Source organism: Megascapheus bottae, chromosome 13, assembly GCF_031878675.1.
Source record: "Megascapheus bottae isolate mThoBot1 chromosome 13, mThoBot2.hap1, whole genome shotgun sequence".
Lineage (NCBI taxonomy): Eukaryota > Metazoa > Chordata > Mammalia > Rodentia > Geomyidae > Megascapheus > Megascapheus bottae.
In genome coordinates, this window is record NC_143521.1 from 25,740,615 (window position 1) to 25,758,554 (window position 17,940).

General features: G+C 33.8%; 1 protein-coding gene across 16 annotated transcripts in view; it reads right to left on the reverse strand.

The window, feature by feature from the left end:
- Positions 1 to 17,940, reverse strand: part of Adgrl3 (adhesion G protein-coupled receptor L3) — a 685,889-nt gene that overhangs the window by 214,817 nt on the left and 453,132 nt on the right. The window lies entirely within an intron of this gene.

Sequence of the window (17,940 nt, forward strand, 5' to 3'; positions counted from 1 at the left end):
CCTTAACATAGGAAAAAAAAACTACAAACAAATGCTTTTTTATGAAAAAAAATGATAAAAACCTGGGCCGGGAGTTTGGCCTCGTGGTAGAGTGCTTCGCTAGCATGCACCAAGACCCGGTTTGATTCCTTGGTACCACATACTTAGAAAAAGCCGGAAGTGGTGCTGCGGCTCAAGAGGTAGAGCTCTAGCCTTGAGAAAAATCCAAGGAGAGTGCTCAGGCCCTGACCTTAAGCCCAGGATTGGCAAAAAAAAAAATAAATAAATAAAACTTTAAAGACATACAGATTCCCTGTTTTTTATTGTTAAACAGGCATTAAATACTCCATAAGTTTAGTGTTCAGAAGCACTCATATATTATTAATTATCTTGAGAGTTTTCCATTACCTGAATAGAAAAAAAAGCATTCTAACTGTTTTTTTTTTATTGCTTTGCATCGAAAAAGAAGAGCTAACCACAGTTTCAAAAGCAAGGTGATGAAGTCTTTCCTGATTCCTTAACAAACAATTTCATCTGCTCACAACACTTACTTTTGTTAGATGATATTAAAATGCTAAAGCTCCTGAGTACTGGTGGCTCATGCCTGTAATCCTAGCTACTCAGGGGGCTGAGATTTAAGGATTGTGGTTCAAAAAGCCAGCCTGGGCAGGAAAGTCCATGTGTTACTTATCTCCAGTCAACCACCAGAAAACCTGAAGTAGAGCTGTGGTTCAAAGTGGTAGAGTGCTAATCTTCAGGATAAAAGCTCAGGAATAGAGTCAAGGCCCCCTTAGACAACATAGCAAGACTATGATACACAAGCAATTAGAATGTTGAGGCAAAAAAGTACAATTACAGAGTCATTTTCAAAAGCTGTTTTATATAGAAAAGATTGGTATAGAAGGAGCGAACCCACCATTTTCTTTCTTCATGGGAATACGTAGTTATATTTCACACATTTACTATAGCCATTTGCAGGGCTGTTAATCTCTTTTCCTAAACAAGGAAAGTTAATGATACATAGATTATGATAACAGTTAGAGTAACCTTCCCATTTCAAGTAATATTCGACTTGTAATAAACTCTGCTGATTCCTCTTATGAGGCACATTTCAAATAATTAAGATGGCTCCCTGTTGATAAAAGCTGCTGTTGCTCCCAGCATTTTCCGAGCTTGCTGTACTGACAGTGGAGAGACTGTAATATTCACAGTCCCCTGTAATGGCATCACAGAATATTGCATATCAACTGGCTGCAATTCAACAGAATACTAAAAGCACTATTATAAAAAAGAAATAAGTTACCAATTGTGCACTGTTAGCAATCCATGTTTAATACTGTTTATTAAAAACTTCAGATTAGCTTAATTATAAAACCACCTCTTAAGCTACACTACACACTTTACTGCAAAATACATTTCTCTTTTTAAGGCCCTGTATCATTACGTATGAATTGGGTTGAAACTCTGGTTCCTGTAAATAAAAATAAGTATCCTTTACTTTATTGACTCGATATAACCTCAGCATATAAAATAATATTGATTGCATGTCTACTACTAAAACATAGCTTTTCCTACAGTAACAGCTTCTTTTACCCAATCACCACCATTATGACTGTGCTAGCTAATATAATATGCATGTATTTTCAAATCAGAGACAGAAGCAGAGGAGAGAAAGTAACTTGTACATGGGACCAGTGAATAATGGCAAGACCAGCAGTTTTTTGCCTCCAAACCTACCATTTTAATTTCTACGTAATATGTTTTCCTCATAGAAAAGTCTCCATATAAAACATGCACAGATTTTAATCAGGAAGCCCTTGACAAGTGACAGCTTTCAAAACTGTTATTCTCTTATTCACTTTGAAGTAAACTGTCCACTTAAATGCTAGATTTGCTTCTCCGCTAAAATAAGCATTTACTTTCAAAGATGCCTAAAACAGAGTTCAAATAGATTCAATGTAACAGTATAGACAGCTAAAAGGAATGGGAATATTAAATAGATGATGGGATGAAGGGATTATGGACAATCTTATATTCAAGGGGTCTTGCCATAATTTTCATTCTTGCTCCAAGGAGAAAATCTAGCAAACTCCAAGATAGCATATACATAGAAAGCCACAATGGAGAACAATGGCTGAGATGCCAGGCTTTGAAAGAAAGTTAAAAAGGCAGGAGATTTTGGTTTAGTGACTGAGAGTTCAGGTATACAGAATAAAAAGTAGAAATTATGCTGGGACCCCGTGGCCCTAATTTTTCAGAAGGCTAAGATTTTAGGAGTGAACAAAGTCATTCAAGGCAGGAAAATTCAAGAGACTTTTATTTCCAATTGATCAGCAAAAAGTCAGAATTGTAGTTGTGGCTCAAAATGACAGGACACATGCCTTGAACAACAACAGCAACAAAAATATTAGGGAAACCAGGCCCTGAGTTCAAGCCCTAGTACCAACACAGATTTAAAAAGAAAAGGAAACTTAACAACAATAACAACAACAACAACAAAAAAAAATCAACTAAAAAATGTGGAGGTTGTTGTTGAAAAATACAAACCAAATTTTTCAAAAGGATTACTGATAGGCTGGCAAGGTGGCTCATGCCTGTAATCCTAGCTACTCAGCAGCTACTCTGAGGATCAAGGTTCAAAGCCAGCCCGGGCACAAAAGCACCTGAGACTCTTATCTCCAATTAACCTCTAGAAAACCTTAAGTGTGGCTTGGCTCAAGGATAGGGTGGTAGCCTTGAACTGAAGAGCTCAGAGACAATGCCCAGGCCCAGGGGTAGGGTGGTAGCCTTAAGTTGATGAGTTCAAGGGTAGTACCCAGGCCAAGTTCAAGCCACATGACCCACAAAACCAAAAAACAAAAAGGATCACTGACATACTTTTGGTCTGTGGTATTTACATATTTAGCTCCACAAAATTACATATGAACTAATAATCCCCATTCTTTCTGTGACAATACTTTTGAGACACATTTATTCTTCCTCAAGGCAGGGCATAAGAAAATAGAGGTTGTGTGTAGTGTGAAAACTCACAGCTGTGTATAAGCTCCTTTCCCCCCAACACACATTATTTTTATGTGTAAGTATCTACTTTTCGCATCATAGACCAAATTTTTTTCAATTTTCTTGACAATAGTCACTGAATTTTTCAGTGGTGGAGGAGATGTCTGAACTATTTCTTTGGTCGAAATGTAGAGGGAGGATCCATTCTTTCAAGTTTTGATAGTTATTTTTGCAATAGTTATCAATTATGGCTTCTCTAGATCTTTAGAGCTAGCTAGATAGGACTGAAAAAAGTAACATTTTAATTATTTTATGATCATTTGTTCTTTTCCTGATAGTATAATTCACAAACTATAAAATTTGCCCACTTATAGGATAGGACTCAATGTTCTGTAGTGTGTTCATAGAGTTGGGCAATCCAGAATACCATTAGTTTTAGAGCATTCTTTTTTCTTTGTGAGAAGAAATCTTATCTAAATGGATATTTCATATGAGTGTAATACTATTTGTGCCTGACTTTTTTAAGTCAACATGTTTTTTTTTAAAAACTCATTTATATTATAGGATGAAACAGAACTTAATTCCCTCTACTTGCCAAGTAATAATCCACCCTACAGATATTTTAAGTTTTCATTATCTACTTGAGAGTAATTCTGGTTGATTTTTAAATTCTACCTATTGTGAATAAGGATGCCAAGACATCTCCTTCTCATACTTGGTGTACCTTTCTCTTGGGTAGGTACCTAGTAGTTGAAATGCCTCATTACTCAGAAGTTCTATGTGTACATTGAACAAGAAGCAGTCTCATTTGGTTTAACAATATTGTTTCATCATGGCAAAATATCCTGCATAGGTTTTTTTAGTGTTTCTTTTTTTTCTTTTATAATGTAACAGTAAATCAGCATTGATCAGATTTTGAAATAATATTATGATCCCTGAAATCTAGCCAACAAGTTATCTGTCCAAACATATGCAGGAGACAAAATAGACAACTTGGACCTAGAGTTTTATAGTATATTAACACTGAGAAAGAAGATGAAAAAACAATCTACCAAATATGAAAAAAAATTGGGGAGGACACTCATATTCTAAAATGAAGAAAATAGGAACTATTCAGTGTCAGATGGTATGCCAGAGATATAGAAATTTTTCAAGAATTTGGTCAATAAAAGCCAGTAAAAGGCTACTATGGATTCTGAAAAAAAAGCCACTTTTTTCTATTTTCAATGACTTTTTGTTCAACTCTCATTTATTTTCTGCTTCATTGTAGAACCCTGGGCAATTTCTACTGAAGTTCAAATATAGAAAATATGTGAGCATCATATGTTAAAGGCAATAAAGACTTTCTCTCTTTTTACGGTCAGTACTTCATTTGTACATCTGAACAAAGAAATACCTTCACAGGACTATGGAACTTGGATGGACAAGGAAAGTTGACAGTATGTACTGCTAAAGCAAAATTTTAGAATGACAAGGTAGACATCTTGAGAGGTTGGGTATTTGGATCAACTCAGGGTAGTGGCTCCCTTGTCTGAGAATACTCCTGGAAAAAGGAGTTATTTTCTAGATATTTGAGACAAGACTTTTCAGTCAATGCCTCATTTAAAGGGTAGCATTACAGGAACAATCTGAGCACTAAATGAATTCATTCACAGGTAATCTTTGGTATGAATTAGTAAAATTTTTTTGCTAGTTTTCATAATTTTATTCTTGCATTAATTTATCAGCCACAGATACCTTCCTAAGTGTTTTATATTCATCTCATGTGAGCATGTGATAATTTATACTCTTTTGTCAAGGGAGAAAGTAAGTATTAAATATAGTTACATCAACTATATGGAAATGGTAACAGCAAGAGGAAGAAGATAATGGGCTGAAGGGGAATGGAGATGACAAAAGATAGATCTGACTTCCATAGAAAACACACTCTAATTTTACTTAATTTCCTTTTGGAGAGGATGGAACCCGGGGTTTGAATCATGCTAATCTATTGCAGTGATAAATATGTGAGAGAAACAAACTTAAAAGCAGGAAAGGTTTCTATGGACCCAGAATGTTGGTCTACAGTGGCGCCCATCCTCATTGCTTTTGAATCTGAGGCAAGGTAGTATATCAACAGAAAGTGACAGGTAAAGGATGCTCTTTTATTGACTGCCTGGAAGAAAGAGAGAAAAAGACAAGTATCTTTCCAACTAACCTCCCAATGTTGTAATTGCTTACTACTATCTTGTTTCTTTTAATAGCGCCAAAGGTGGTGACCAATCCTTTAGCATATAGGTATGGGGGAACATTTAAGATTCAAACCTTAAACCAGGCAAGGCGCTTTACCTGTAAGCTATACTGCCATCCCCAGACTGCAAGCCTAATTAATTCTAATCATTTTAGACAAATAAAGGATTCAATATGATGGTATCAGATGCTGTGTGTGAATCTGTTTGAAACTGAACACCACACAATCACAGAAATAATAATGTCACAACTGACCTATGGATAAAATATGAATAAAAGCCAGAGGTACACAGTTGGAAAAATAAACATGATTTTTATCTTGAATTAAAAGCACATTTTACTGCTGTAAGGTCCCGGTTGGTTTCTTCAGTTTCACTCTCCTTCATCTCAGTTTTTCTTCATTTTCTATATAAAGTTGTAAACAAGTTTAATAGCTTATGGCCCTCTAGGCAGATTTTATTCCTTTTTTTTCAACTGCTCATCTTAAGTATTTTGCTCTAGAGATAAAATATTTCTAACCTTTAAAGATCATAAAATAGATGCCACATTTTTGCTCCTGGGGTTCTTAGTAAGTTTACCATTTTATTTTATAACTTTAGGATGATGATAACTTCTCTTTACTCTAACTGTAATAATGTCTTCATGTAGGAATATAGAGACTAATACTCTTCTAAACTTAAGAATAAGGTATGGGAATTTTTTTTCTAAGTTTTGGTTTGTTCATTTAGTTTTTCTGGGCATTGAATTTAGAAATTAACTCATGCTAGGCAAGCAAATTGTCCTCTACCACTGAACAACCACCTTAGTCCCAAATTTTGCTAAGATTTTTTTTTTTTTTGCCAGTCCGTGGGCTTGAACTCAGGGCACTGTCCCTGGGATTTCTCAAGGCTAGTGGTCTATCATTTCAGCCACAGCACTGCTTCCAGCTTTGTCCGTCTTTATGGTACCATGGAATTCAACTCAGGGCTTCCTACATTTTAGGCAAGCACTCTACCATGAAGGCATGCTCGAGGCCTAATTTTGCTTAGTTTTAAAAGCACTCTTCAAGTAGCTAAACTCTCTCCCCAAAAGGATATTCCTTATTGAAAATAATCTTTGCTAGTGACTTGAAAAATAAAACAAAATCAGAGGTCAATTTGTTATTTGTGCAATTGGAAAATTCGTCAAACCTAGCATTATAAAAGCTCATTTTTGTTTTTGTTTTTTTTTATGTTTTTGTCCTCAAAACAAAATGTAACTATTATAAAGTGAGATATTAGGTGATGATATAAACATCAATCAAAAGGATAAACTTAAAAAGCTGTAAAGTTCCCAATTTGGTGTGCCTGTTTTATTTCATTTTATTCTATTTTGTCTCTTCTCTTCATCTTATTTTCAGTGATTTTAGTAAAAAAGACACAAAAAATAACTCAAGCATAGGGACATACCTGATAGATCAGGAATATATGTCATTTGATGGAGTATGAAGGTCACTAAAGGATTTTTTTCTTTTCCAGACACATAGAAAAGATGTTCTAATAGGAACAAAAGGTACATGTGTGTGTGCATTTCATTTAGCAAACATTACTTCCATACTGATTTCTTGTCTGCAGCCAGTATTATAGATTCTGTGTGAGCAAGATGACATCATCTCTCTGCCGACAGATTTCATCTAGATTCAGCATTTAGAAACTACATTGAAGTATGACATGTACCTTGGGAGAGATGAGGCAGAAGAGTACAACAATGACATCGAACTCAGGTGAGGACAATAAGGAAATATCTGGGATCTACAGAAAGGGCAAGTGTTCCTCTATAATTATGTCAGGGTTTAAGTAAGCCAAAGAGACTAGGAGAGGATATAGGTAATAAGAGTAACATGGAGAGGAGCCAAAACCACAGGTGAGAATAGACAATGGAGATGGTTACAAAATAACCAAGAATTTCAGAAATTCACTGATGATAGAGCAAATCAAGAACTCAACAAAAGTCAAATCAAGTCCTGCATAGTTTCCTTTCTTCCCTTGAGGGCCCCTTTGTCCATCCCAAAGTATTATGAAACAATTTTTAGACATCACATAGTTTCATGTGTTCATTAATTAAATGTCTATCACATGTAAGTGTTCTTCGTAAAATAACCATAAGGCTATTTTGACCTCTAAAAATGTAAAAAGTTGCATTATGAAAAATGATCTCAATGTGGAATTCAGTAAAGCAATTGTGAGGCAAGCAACAAATTTGAAAAGCAGTAAAATGTCTTAGCTTGCAAAACAGCCCATTGTTCTTATTGTTGAAATTGCATTGGAGAAGGGAATGCTTTTTACTGATGATAAATTTCAGGTGCTCATGTATAAGGAGGGCAATCTAATTTATAAAACCATAGAATTGTTTTTCTTCCTTTCTCAAGCACGAAAAGTAGTATTGGTGGTTAAATGACAAATGTTTAATTTTTCATGCACCATTTAAACATACTTCATGAAGTTTCAAAAACCTATTTTGACAAACAATATGATAAGCTAAAAATATATTTTAAAAAATGATAAAGGAGTCAGAGCATTTCTTTTCCCTAAACATCAGATTTTTTCTAATAATTATTTTATTGGATGTTAAGTACAAATGTTATAGTAAATACAATTAATATTAAATGAAGGATATTTTCTTCAAGAACTTTATCACAACATGTGTAAACATCAGATTTTATTTCATAACACATAACACTTAAAACATTCAAATAGAAACCCAAATACTAGAAAACAAAGGGGCATGCTAATTAAAAGTATTACATTCTAGGAATATAAAACTACAACAGCACCAGAAAATGCAAACTCCTATATTGGCAGCTTCTAGAGCTCTGTAGGTTCAATGCATTGTCAAAGGTATATGGCAGTATGTGTACATATCAAGTTTCAAATCTAGGGACCATGTTCTTATACTTATAGACATGGCCCTACATATACTCACTGTGGCAGAAAGAAGTATCTATGCTTTGTTTTGTTATCCATCTTTAGGCTACCTGAAGCAAGTAACTCAAAGAAAACTGAGGACTTCAAATTTTCCTTTTCATCAAACAAATAAGCAAAAATAATATTCTCTGTTAAAAAAACAAAGCCTTCTCTTGCATTAATGAAAATAAATGGAGATTTTAAAGGTGTCCAGGAATCAATAATTAAGACCTTCCCATATAGTTTCTAAAAAGTGGAACAAAGACGCTATCGTCACACTATCCTTCTGCTGTTTACCATCATGGCACTTGTTCCATATCATGTATAAAGGAAAGTAAGAAGAAAAGTGATCACAATAATTTACACTCCCACCAAGAGTGCATTAGGGTTTCTTACCCCTACATTCTCACCAGCATTTCTTGTTTTTCATACTATTGATGGGGAGTGACATAAAATCTCATTGTCATTTTGATTTATATTTACTTCATGACCAGAGAAGTTGAGCACTTATCTATGTATTTATTGGTCATTTTTACTTCTCCTTCTTCTAGAAGTCTCCTTTATTAATTGAGTTATAGATTCGGAGGGAGAGGTTAGTTTCCTGAACTTTTTGCACATTCTGGACATTAGGCCTTTGTCATGTGTATTGCTGACAAAGATTTCCATTTCTGTAAGTTGCCCATTTAACATAGTAACTCTGTTATTTACTGTGCAGAAACTTTTTATCTTCATGTTTTCCTATTTGTCAATCAATTTTCCCTTCTTTTTGATAAGCTTCTGGACATCTACTCAAAATTTTCTGCTCATGGCAATGAGTTCTAACATTTCTCAGACCTCTCTATATTTGTTTCAAGTCTTCACATGTGTGACTCAAAGCATTTCTGGTGAAAACATTCATGAGCAATACAAAAATTAAGAGAAATGCTAAACTTGTCATTCTTCAAATCATGAACATGGAGCTAATAAAACTCTGGAAAAGATTTCTTTCATAAATGAAAACAAATTTTTAAATTATATTTACTTCAAGAATGTTACTTATACCCACACCTAAGCAAGAAATATTTGTAAAGTTCTTAGAAAGTCTCTACCATATGTAAGACATACTATTCGAGCAAACACAGATTTTCCTTAAGCCATAGAATTATTGAATTGTCAGAAATTCCACCATTATAAGAAACTAAAAGAAGTTAGATAAATTTAATCAGATTTAGCTTATCTACACTTAGTAGAAATAAAAATAATGTCATTAAGTAAAAAAAAAGTAGGACTCTCTTTTTTTTAATCTATAGGAATTCAGTGCATATTTATTTAAAAAATAAATTTGAATACTGTAAATATTACACAGTAGGACAAGCACTCATTATGATGGTTGGTGGTAGTTATTGACACAAAAGTCTGCATAGAATATGGCATTGCATCTTCAAGAACTTGACTTTTAAAATAAAACACACAATGTTTTCATTTGTAAATATCTATGTATAGGAAATCTCAGACAAAGGTCAAAATGCAGAAATATTCTTTATAATATAACCAAAAGGTAAAAGAAGCGAACACATCTTTATTCAAAATTAGAGGAATTACTAAGCAAATTATATAACATCCATATATAACCTTATATATTATATATAATATAAAGTACATAGTTTTTAAACATGTTAAGGCATTTTTTCAAGAAAGGATTTTGTGAAATAATATAACTGAAAATAACTTAGCTTAATAGAAACAAATATGTATGTCTAACATGATTCCAAATTATAAAAGTGGAAATGTTTGATAATAATTGAAGAAAATATATTAAAATTTGATAAAGAGTATAGAATTAAGTAATTTAAAAAAAAAGTAGGACTCTCTTGAAGGAGAAAAGTTATGACACTTGAAAAGTGATAGTATAGTTAGTTCAAAGAACTAGCTAACTAAAGTTTATTTCTAGGGCCACGGAAAATAACAAGAAAAAGGAAAACTATAAACAAAAGTCTCAGCAGAACATCTCCCTGGAGTGCATAGCCAGAAGCTGGCCTGCTCTTGTTCTAATTTCTTTAGCATTCTGTGAAATTGGCTTAAAAGGATTCCCTAGTGTGCATAAAATAAAAAACAAAAACAAAAACAAACAACAAACACGATCTTTTAATTTTGTTTTCCTCTCTATTTATCAGAATATTATCAGAAAATATTTGATTACACTAACTGAAAAGTACAATATACGGAAACAAAAATCATAGAAAGGGCAACAGAATTCTCTTTTCACTTTCATGAAAGGAAAGGATCTCAAGATATAAAAAGCAGCAGCCTGGGTTTAACTGGAATATTGCTTTCAATGAAGAAATTGACAACATTATAAGCTAACTGGATTTTATCTTTGTTCAGAGAAGAATGGAAATTGTTAGCATATTCCATGATAGGTCTGGTGTTGTAAGAAATTATTTACATGTGTAATAGTAGTTAAACAAGATGAAGAAGAATATGGGAAAGAGGTTGTTACAAGAATATGTGTAAAGACTTGTAGGTGTAACAAATTCTTTTAAAGAAATGAGGGACTGGGAGATTGGCCTAGTGGTAAAGTGCTTACTTAGCATGCACAAAGACGGGGATTCGATTCCTTGGTACCAGAAGTGGTGCTGTGGCTCAAGTGGTAGAGCTCTAGTCTTGAGGAAAGTCCAAGGACAGTGTTCAGGCCCTGAGTTCAAGCACTGAGACTGGTAAAAAGAATAATTAAAAAATAAAGAGATGAAACAGGTGAATGTTTACTCTCCTTTCATCAATGACTGGTGAGGGTTTCTGTCTAAAGGAAGACACTTACAGGAAATATGTTAGTGAATTATGATCAACTTGTGCTCCCAAACATGAAAACACAGAAAATTTCAAGCAAAGACATTGCTTACAGAAGATGACAGAAACAGGATTCCATTGACCAAAACTGTAAGAAACAAACTGTCATATAAAGAAGTATTTTTAAGAGAGTGTTTTCCCAAGATGATGACAGTGAATTTTATCACCTGATCTTTCCAAGATAGTTTAAAATATATCATTGTATAGAATGAAACTACCCGTAGAGAAGTTTTGACAACTCCCCTCTGTGTGCTAAAATGCTGTCAGGAAAAAAAAAGTCTGAACTCTTTTGTGCAAATTGTTCATTTCTGACAGATTTATCTTACTTTTATGTTTGCAGACTTAATCAAAGGGATTTGGAAAGGTTAGAATTTAGCTTTATACTCAAAGAATAGGAGGCATTATTCCTATTACTTGGAGGTACTAGGCATTTATATTGCCACAACCTACAAAAGTCAAAATTGTCATAGAATTTCATTGATTTGAATGTGTTATATATAAGGTTTTTATAGCATAGCTTTATGTTTTCTTATTTCACAGTCAGATATTTTCATATTTCTAAAAAGTCTATCTTATTAATGATTAAATGAATCATGTATAGTTTATTATGTCTCTACATTGGTTTCTTTTCTTTTTAATATTATATTGCTATATTCTACAGAATGGAGAATGAAACTCAAAGATTTGTACATGTTAGATAAGTTCTCTGCCACTGAGCTACAACCTCATCTCTTTTATTGTTGCATTCCCAGGTAACTACTAAATTAAGGATGAAAGTGAGTGGATGATTAAAAATTATTTACAGCAAGAGATCCAACATCTAATAAATAGAAAATGTATACATGAAATCAGAAATGTTTAATACAGATTATTTTAAATCCTATCAAAACGGGAGAAGGTACATAAATAATAACTACAAAGAATATAGCTAACTCCTCCCATAACTCATCTTACATAGTTTTTTTAAATAACTAATGAATGAAGAATGTACCAAGTAAATCAATTTCAAATGATTTATTTTATGATTCAAACATAATTTGTCCATTCAAATAGACATCTAGAAAAGTACTAATGTTGGGTAAATTTCATAATTTTTATTGAATCAGAATATTTTAAAGATCATCATTAGTGGTTCATGTTGTAACCCTGGATACTCTGGAGGCTGAATTCTGAGAATTGTGGTTCAAAACCAGTCCAGGCAGGAAAGTGTATAAGACTCTTATGTTCAGTTCACCACCAAAAAAGCCATAAATGGAGAAGTGGCTCAAATGGTAGAGTACTAGACTTAAGTAAAAAAGAAAATGGTGTATGGCAGTTCCTTAAAAGAGTAAACATAGAGCTCCCCTATGGCCCAGCAATTCCATTACTTGGCATTTACCCAATCATCCAGAAACAAAGACATACTAAATCCACCAGCACAACAATGTTCATTGCAGCACTATTTACCATAGCAAAGATATGGAACCAACCTAGATGTCCCTCAGTTGATGATTAGATCAACAAGATGTGGTATTTGTACACAATGGAATTCTATGCTGTTGTCAGAAAGAATGACATTGCCCCATTTGTTAGGAAATGGAAAGACTTAGAAAAGATCATATTAAGTGAAGTAAGCCAGACTCAAAGGAACTTAGGCTCAATGGTTTCCCTCATTTGTCATAATCAGTAGAAACCTTGGGCTCTCTAGCAGAGATTTGCAATAGAGCAAAACCTTGATATAAAAGGCCATATAGTAGGACACTAAATGAAAGGATCTCTAGGATATAGAAACATAAACCATATAATGAATGATTGTTGTTCTTAAGGTACTATGTTATCTCTCATCTCTTTTGCTGTCCCTTGGTTATCTCATATTGTTACAGTATCTCACTTTGTTACCTGATATATTGGATATATTTGTATTTGGTTATTTGAAATTGGATAGGAAACGGGGGAAAACAAGATGAGGGGTGGGGGTGGGGGGAGGGAAATGGGGACCAAGACATGTGAAAGGGTATCAATGTATGGGAATTAATGCCCCATCTATCTGGCAAATATCATGTAACCCTTCTATTAATTACAATAAAAAATATATGAAAAAAAGTGAATGGATAGCACCCAGGGCCTGAATTCAAGCTCCAGGACCAGCACAAATGCCTCCACCTCCCCACCCAAATTAAAGTAAAAACAACAAAAAATAATAAAATAAATAAAAATGCAGAAACTTTCTATCCTAGGCCATGCCTAATCAGTGTGAGTTCAGATTTTGCCTGCATACTGTAGGTAGCTCAGTCCTGAACTAGAAATTACCATCAATACCTCTGTGTTACAAATAGGAACATGAAACCTTAAAGCAACTACCTTACTCTCTGTTATTCAATTAAAGACAATGTTTTGATCCTCAGCCAAGAATATCATCTCCAAATGCCATCTCCTAATTGGCATGTTGAAATATCTATGTCTCAGAATAGATTTGATTAATTTTTCTGAGGTAGTTTACCAGTTGATGCATGGCTTTACATTCTGCTGTTTGGTAGTGAATTGGAGATAAGAGTTTTATTGACTTTCCTAATCAAGCGGCTTTTGAAATCAGATCTCAGCCTCCCAAATAGCTCAGACTTCAGATGAGAGCCACCAATTCCTGGTACTTACTATTCTTCATATTAACGTTCTAACCTTTCCACTAACAACCTTACTACAGAAAGAACATCATTGGTGTTCACATGAGTGCTGATTTATAGTTTTCTTGATCTTAGCATATTCAATTCAAATGCTATGGGACTCAGAAAATGAATTTCCAGAGTGATTTAGGTTGGGAGAAGTTTTTTTTCCCCCCAAATGGCAAGTCTTTATTTTTATATTCATATATGTATTTATGTATATGTACATAGATTACTAACTGATATAGCATAGCATAATATGATGGGAGTTTGTGATAGTTGCTTCAAAAGAAATTGTGTTGTTGACTTGGTCCTGAAGTTGCAAAGATGAAGATAAACTACACTTGATCTTAGCCAAAAGGCCAAGAAGCAATAGGTGAAGATAAACTAGAAAGCAAATAATAAATACTATCTAAATATCATTTAATAGCCATCAATCTAATTTGCAAAGCGCTCCTGAAATCTATACTTTCCGATATAAAAAACTGGTACAATCCAGTGGGTTTTCCTAAACTACAAAATGAACCTAGATAATAGGAAAATCAGACAGATTCTAATACTAATAATATGACCATTCTTTAATATTAATGATACATACATATACAAAACTGATAAATAATTTGATAATGATAGACAAAAATGAGATTGTTGAGATTGACTTTCAAGACTAACACAATGGACGCCTGTTCTACTAACTACCAGGAAGCCTAACATAAGTGGATCGCAAAGGAGACTATCTGGGGAATAAAAATAAGCAGGAGAAATCAGGTGGAAGACATGGCTCAAGTAAGAAAGAACACAGCTTAGAAAGTGCATTTTCTGTCTGGGAAATATAAGCATGTCTGATCTTGATTGTATCTCTTGCTTCATATCCAACTCCTTATCTTGTAATTTGTATCTATGAGCATTTGTGGTCGTGTGTTGTTTCACTGATGCTCTTTCCTTCTGCTCTATTAAAGGGGGATCTGCTGTCAGAGACCCAATCTATACTACCACTTTCTCATATACTTCACACATGTCTAGAACTCCTTATGGTACAAGGTTACCTGGAACAAGCCTCATCACAACAGAAAGTACTAGGCATAATGATGCATGCCTGTCATCCCACTATATAAGGAAGAGCTCATGATAGGATTGAGGTCAAGACCAATCTGGGATAATAGCAAAACACTGGTTTTTTTCACTGGAAAAGTCACATCGTGCTTTAATATAACCATTCTGACACAATTCTAAATTTCTTTGCATTTTATTTACGCAGATGCTAAAACCAAACCACTGTGTATAAACATTAATTTTCTAACAATAGCATTTGGCATTGTGCTTTTTATTGATTGTCCATAAGCCTGAAAAATGTGCAAGCGGCAAAACCTATTTTTAAAGGTTTAGAAGTATAAATGAAGAAGTATTTGACTAACAAGAGTGAAGTCCTGAGTTCAAACCCTAGTGATTCCAAAAGCAAAACAAACAACACAAAAAACATTTACCCTGGTAAAGCTTAAGTATAGTCTCAAGGCAGAGGTAGAAGGACCTATCAGTTACATTAAGATAGAAAAAAGGCTTTCAATGATCTTGTGACATATACGATGGTAGAAAAAAAGCTTTGAATATATGACATGTGGAATTATGACAGGTAGTATAGTTGCAGAATAATCTGTTTGGCCTTGTAAAATACAAATGATCCATCCATTTCCCTGCAAATGCCATTATTTTATCTTGTCTGTTGGCTATGTAGAATTCTATTGTAAATATATACCACATTTTCTGTATCCATTCATCTGCAGTAGGGCATCTGGGTTGTTTCCATCACTTGGCTATTGTGAATAGTACAGAGATAAACATAGCTGAGCAGGTGTCCTTATCATGTCTTGGGTTATGATGTTCAGAGAAGATGCCCAGAAGTGGTATGGCGGGATGGTAGGGAAGGTCAATTTTCAGTTCTTTAAGAAACCTCCACACTGCTTTCCAGAGTGGCTGAACTAGTCTACAATCCCACTAGCAGTGCAGTAGGTTTCCTGAGTGAGATAAGTCAAGACCAAAGGAACAACAGGCACATGGTATCCTTAATATGTGGCTATTAGATCCAAACAGTACAAGAGCGAGGACTCAAAAAGTTGCATAGACATGGTATTGGAAATATAAACACAACTACATAGACATAAAAACTTATGACTCTATAGACATAATGTTTTATTACATAGATTAATAACATAGATTAATATATATCTATGACATACAAACCCTCAGCCTAATTTTGATTATGTTCTAAAATCTAAGTACCAGTGATTGGATATAGAGATTCTCTTCTTGAATACTTGTTTGTTAAACATGTCTTTTGAAAGATGATGTAAAAATCAATGTTAATAAATTATTTAATAAAAATACAAATGATCCTTTAATTTTTGAAGAATTTAGTTTATTTTAACATGATAAAGTAGGGAGAAATAAAAAGGGAAAAATATTTGCTACTTTCCATGCAGAAAATGGGAATGAAGACTTAAATAAGCCTTCTCTACTGAGCAGTAGCTCCGTAAGATTTTTTCAAGGAGATATATGTACTTCTACCAAATGAAGATCTTTAGTGAATAGCAGAAAATAATCCATCAATAGACAGCAGTTACTAAGCTAGAAAGGTGACTTATTCCATTATGCATGCATCTCTGTATTTTTATTTTAATACTTAGCATTATGTATTCTCTCTAGCCACAGTTAAATGGAGATGAAGTTCATATGATCTGTTCAAGGTCACAGCTGGATATTAAGAAATGAAACTAGTGAATTCCAATCCTTAGTTTGTCTCTAATCATTCTGGATGCATTCTTTTTTAAATCTTTTGAGTACAAAACTCATTTTTATAGAAAATAACCATTATTTTCTGTTTGATATACAAAAAGATCCTGTGAATAACTCTTTAATATCTCTTGTGTAGCCTGAGATATAAAACCATTCATCTAAAATGCATTTATTGTGTAGAAATCTTCTGAGCTGCTTAAGCATGAAAAAAAGGTTAAGTGATAAGGAGTTATTCATGTGAAAGTAATTGAGAAAGCCACAATAAGTGACTTTCTTTAGAATAATTTCCAGTTAATATCTATACTCAAAATGGTCATTAGCTCACAAGCAAACATGACAGATAACCATCATCTGATGTTTTATCTCATTTAGGCTCTATAACTTAACAAAGAGCAAGTGCCTCTCAAAATAGTTACCCTACTCTTTAAGAGAGTCAATCATCTCTAAGTACAATTGAGTTCCTCTTCACTAAGAATATCTCCAGGCAAGTCAACAATAATTTGTGCTTCTTTCTGGGAGCCTCAATGACAGGAGTCTTTTATTTGTTTCAAATTGGAAATAGACAACCACAGATGAATTATGACTACACAGAAAAGCATTATTTAAAAAAATGAATTCAAAAAGAAACATCACACTCATTTAAAAAGAGATAGGTGTTCTCATTTTAGATTAACTGGTAGAGAAGCCAACCAATTTTGCCTTGTAAGAAAGTATTACAAGCCAAATTTTCCTTCTTCTTTTGAAATATTAGTAAAGGATATCTCAAAGCATAAAATCCTAGAGAAGGAAAAAAAATACAGCAGACGATGTGCTATAAAAATGCATCTACTTATGTCCTTACCTCGCAAGGACAAAATGATCCTTCCTCTGATATCCAGGTGACAATGACATTTTTTCACCTCATTCAGAAATATATTTTCAAAAAAGGAAATTATAAAATACTATTGTTAGTATATTATAAGTTAAACATATTGATATATTAGTGATTTTTCCAATAACCAAAATGCATATGAGTTATCTGGTTCTTTCCAAGGGCAATATGACTTTATCAACTATGACCATGTCTTTGCAAAGTTGGTTGGCAAAGTTGGATTTTCTGTGAGTCAGTGGTTTGCCCATGGTATGTTAGGGATTTGTTCTAACTTTTCAGTCTGTTCTTGTGTATAAAATATTTTTTCATTATACTTTAATATTCTTTCATTAAAATTCAATATGCAAAGATCATTGTCATTGGGTAAAGTTTGCCTATATATTTGCTTATGGCTCAGACCACATGCTGAGGTCAAATTTGTTATATATTTCCATAGAATGTGTCCTAAAAACAAGAAGGTGTTAAGAAAATATACTGCAGTGTTCATCCTATTGGTTTCAGTTTGGGGAGTGTCCAAGTGTGCATGATGAAAAAAAAAAAGAGAAGTATGCTGAGGCAGGGGGCAATTCTTTAAGAATGGACAGGATTCCAACTTCCAAGGTTAGAGGAAAACCTTCCTGTGTCTCACACAGCATCTGACAGGTGAGGACCTGCAGGATCCTGAGGTGTCAAACCTGCTTGTGAT